This window comes from Corvus brachyrhynchos, unplaced genomic scaffold, assembly GCF_000691975.1.
Source record: "Corvus brachyrhynchos isolate BGI_N302 unplaced genomic scaffold, ASM69197v1 scaffold479, whole genome shotgun sequence".
Classification (NCBI taxonomy): Eukaryota; Metazoa; Chordata; class Aves; order Passeriformes; family Corvidae; genus Corvus; species Corvus brachyrhynchos.
Window position 1 is genome coordinate 318,026 of NW_008240089.1, and position 5,077 is coordinate 323,102.

Here is a 5,077-nt window from a genome sequence, read left to right on the forward strand (position 1 = left end):
CTGCTGCTCTTGGAAAAACAGACCAAAAAACTGTCCAGTCAGTATAACCTCCCTGCACCAGGAAAATGATCCAAGTCTGTCCTGATCATGAATACGCATGTCTACAATATTCAAACTATGCATGTCTACAAGGTTCTGATCCACCCTGAGGGCCAGAAAAACTGCAATTAAATTCATTTCGGGTGCAGGTGAGATTTTTGCAGTTGGCCTGCATGGACTCGGTGTTCAGATGCTGCCAGTTGAACAAAATAGGAAATGCCATTTGGAGCATGTTCTGCACCACTCCTTTCCTGTATGGAGGGAGCAGACAGGGCAGGGTGAGGAATACTCCATTCATCTGCAGCCTCCAGCCAGCTTTGAAATTAGGTTAAAAGAGTTCTTTGTAATGATGTCATTTTTTTTCTAAATAAAATTAGCAAACTACGAGTGACCACTGCCACATCTTCCTCAACAAACCAAGGTTTAAGCAAATTGACTGTAATTTGATGTGGCTGATTCTGCTCCAACCCAGCTGACCCTTGAGTCATTCACCAGCTCTGCAAACCCACTGGGTAAGGTCAGGGGAAGGAAAATGGGAGATGGATGCTAACCAGCTCTAATGAATGCTGAATAAAGTCTAAAACTGGGAGATGTAGGAACAGAATGATATTAAAATCCCTCTCCTTAAATATAAAGCACTAACCTTGCACTGAAAAAAATGCCAAACCACTAAACACAGGAGTCAATGAACTTTCATTTCTATTTGCGTCAGACCAGCCGAGCTCTCTCTGCAGCAGGGAGCACTGCACACTCCTTTTCCAGCTCTGGAAGCACAGCAGAAGGCACAAGCAGGCTTGAAACAGATAAGGAGTCAAAGGGAAGTTCTTTGAAAAGCCTCCAGGACAATGCAACGCTTTGTGGTTTATTCCAATGTGCACAGGAGGAAGTCACTGCCAGCACAGGTAGAGGAAAGCAGTTTGCTCCCTGTGTGTGGAGCAGTAAAACACACTCCCAGTTTCCATGTGAAAATCTGGCTGGGACCCTGTAAAATCTCAGTGCAGTAACCACATTACTGTGCTCTGGGCAGGACGGTGCCCTGAGTGCTGTCCTGAAGCAGAATTATCCTGTGATCCCAGATCTAACTAGGAAAGAGCAGAACAGGCTTGGGATAGCAGCAAACAAGAGACTGCCATCTGCCATAATCTCTAACTTTTTAATCTGTCAAATAAAAGCACATAACCTATAAAGGGACAGTAAAAAGCAAAAGAAAGCTCAGCAGTCAGGTGGGTTCTCCTTTCTGCTCCCATCACACCCTGAGCCAGCTGGAGCACTGAGCCTGTCATGCAAGGAACTCACTTAAATACGTGACACTCACAGAACTACTGAGGAGCAGGAAAAGGTGGAAGTGATCACCTGTAAACACCTGGGGAGATGAGAATCATCCTGCCAGGCAGCCAGAAGAAAATATTAAACAGAACACAACACAGGCCCATACAAAGGGAAAATGGGAATGGAGGACCCTGGCCAACACAGCCTGGAGAGGAAAAGCTGCAGAGCAGTTCAGTGGGAGCTGCAAGGACCAGGGAGCCCTGCTGGATATGGCTGAGTTTATTTTATGGATGGATTTAGAAAATTTGGCTTCCTGCACTAACCCACAACTGACTTCATGATCCATTATGTTCCTTCCACTCTGATATTACAGCACACAGGTACTTAAAAAGGACATTTCACCTTCATTCACCTCCTCTTTCCAAACCCCGTGTCCATATTAACTGTAACCTGCCACATGACGATTATCTCGGCCTTCAATTTTGGGAATTCAGCTTTGCAGGTTGGACTGTGTTAAAGCATTTGCTACCTTCAGGCATTTCAGGGGACAAAATTGCAAAAACACCTGCCTAAAAGGCACACACCAGGGCACTGCCTGGTGGCTGGATAGATTTGCATGAGAAAGATCCTGCCTGATTCCCTCACTCTGGTTCAGTGGGGTGTGAATTCTGCAGCTGTGGCTTTGTCCCAGTGGCCTCCAGGCAAGCTGATGCTTCTAAATAACCTTCTTGTGAGGGATGCTGGAAGGGCTACAAAATCCTTCAACCCAGCAGAAAGATCCAGAAACATGCAGGAAAACAAAGCCCATGACTGAGCTCCTGTTCCTTGCTCCCAACTCTCCAGTAACTCAGGAAACAACAACCACTCACAAATAACATCACCTGATGCTGCATCGGCCCCTGCACTGATGATTTGCAACCTTATTTTCTAAGCCAGGTTCTAACACATACCTGGTGTGACACCTTCCCAACTCTGTCCACGCTCTGGCTGAACTGGGGAAGGAGTCGACACTGTCTGGTTTAGAGGGGATGAAGGGGAAACCCCGACAAGTCTTCAGGTCTGGGAAGGACCAAGCTGTGGAGAAAGGGAGGGACAAGCCACGGTAGGCAGGTGAAGGAGGAATGGATTCAGGTGGTCGGGAGGGCGCTGCATGAAGCCCTGGACAGATTCAGCCCCCTCTCCTCCTGTTGTCCCTTGAGCCCTTGGAGTGTTGCATAATTAACAGAACCTTGTGATAACTACACCTCTACTCACTCCACAAGCCCAAGTGCCAAGGTACAGTCCCAGTATTCCACAGGTTTTCTTTGGAAATGCCTGGAGACCCCTTTAGCAGTCAGCTGGCTGGGAGCTGCTGATGTTCAGCTGCTTCATTGTTCTGCTGGGAAGGAATATTCTGATTTGTTCATCTCGTGGCCACTGCTGACCCGTGGATGCTACTGGAGCCCCTGAATGCAGCATTGTTTGGGACAGGGCTCAGAAAACCCAAGAATCATCTTGCAGCATTAAGATACAGAACCCCATCTGCCAGCACTCCAAAAGATTGGCTCTGTGCTCTGGTAATGTTCCATCTAAAATAAAATTAGGCGCCTTATTTATACAAATACAGGCCACGCCAACCAGGCAAAAATAATAATGCAAAATACACGCATAACAACTCGTGTTTCTGCATCATTAGGGCTTCCTTTGGAGTTGTTGCAGTGATCTGCACCATGTCACCCCAAACCAAATAATGGAAGTCCTTACACAGGCCTGTGTGTTGTCTGGCTGTGACACTGGGCTGTGACACCGGGCTGTGAGTGACACCAGGCTGTGAGTGACACTGGGCTGTGACACTGGGCTGTGAGTGACACCGGGCTGTGAGTGACACCGGGCTTCTCCAGGCACCCTGGGTTTTACAGCACATGGTGGTGACTCAGCTCTGTGGTTTGGCCCATGAGCTGTCCCAGCCCTTCCAGTTCCAGCCAAGGGCTCTGGTGGACAAACCACTGAGTCTCCAAGCAGCAGATGAGGATATTCCACCTCCAGCTGCCCATCCTGCCCCTCAGTCAAAGATTCCCTTCTGCCACGTCTGCTGTGGGGACAATGAGGGACAGCTGTGACTCCGCCACCCTCAGATTGCCATCAAAGCCTTTCAGACACCAACGGCCTCAGCCAGAGCACGTGGACAAAGAACCACAGGCAGTGGAGGGGAAAATTAAGTTTGCAAATCACAAAGCAAATACGTTTCAACAATATGTCCATGAACTGCTCAGGCTGAAAGAACTTTTCCTCGTGATCCCTTGAAAGCATGGCTAGTCAGGAAAAGCTTCCCAGTTTGGATATAGATTTGGCTCAGGTTTGTTCTGGGGCTTTCTTTCAAATATTTTCTATTTTGTACTGGAAAAGCTTCGTGTCCCTAATGGTGATCTGAACAGAACTGCACTGAAATCCCTCTTCTCCATCTCCCAGTCTCTCCCTTCACCAAGAATGAAGCAGGAGGTGCCCTGGAAGACAAACCTCAGGCTCTGTAAGGGACAAGATCCTGTCAGTGTGAAAAGGCCCAGTAAATACACAAGGTTTGTTCTTCCAATTAAAGAGCAACTAATATTTCACAGAAAGTTTGGGTGAGAAATAAAGGGGTTCTTAACTACAACCAAGTGCAGTGGGTTCACTTGAGTGTAACTGACCTGGCAGATTGAGTATCAGGATCTTTCTCCCTCTCACTGAAAGTCAACTTCAAAATGGAAAAAGAGAAGGAACAACACAGAGAATGCTTCAAGCACCCTTGTGGGGATGGAAGTGAGTGTAGAACTGGCAAGATAAGCAAATGAATTTGCACAGTGGCCTGAAGTACCTCACTTTACATTCTTTGAATGGAAAAGCAGCTGAGCAGCAGGAGAGCTGCTATTTATGCATTCATCATCCACTGCAAAAGGAGTGAATTCCTAAACGGCAACTGTACACAGATAACCCAGGGGAACATTAGCAAAATGGAAAAGGACTTAAAAGGTTTGATTAGTAAAACAGATTACTTGATTTACATGCTGCTTGGTTTATCGTTTCAAATTATCACCGGAAAGATTGGGTTCATTTACTTCCCTTACATTTGACATATTTTTCTCTGTCAAAGACAGCTCCCACTCAGAAGCTGAAAGACTATTCAAGTAATAATAATGTGAGACAGCACAAATACCACACAAATCAAAATTAACATGCAGATAACCTGAAAAGTATCTTCAATTTATCTGCCACCAGCCAGGCTGGCTTTCACCACACCATCAAATTTTTAAACCTAAGCCAGTGGAATTCAGAGCCCTGTGAAATTATTTAAAACAAGATATTTTGAAGGACAAATCAGCCCGAGGATTCAGGCACGCTTCTACTTCTGTGAAGTACCAATTGTCAGGTAAAGAGCATTAGTTAATAACAATCTCCAAAAGTCAGAGCAGCGCCACAGTTTATCAGAAAGTTTAATAAAGATGTTTTCAGCCACTAATTATTTACTGAAACCACTGATTTAGCCTGGAGTGGTGGTGAAGGGACCCTCAGCTTTAGCAGACCCAATTACACTCTGAGAGCAGCAGCACGGAGTAAAACTGCTGCTCCTTTGCAGGGTGGTCACATCCCTGCTCACACCAGTCCCAGAGCAGCTGGCCCCGCTCAGGGCAGGGGCGCTGGACCCTCCCCAGGTCCCCTCAAACAGCCCCTGCCAAGCTCTGGCACACACGGGCAGCTTCAGGTGACACATCCTCCTCCAAACGCAGCTCCCTCCCTCACTCTCCTGAGCACA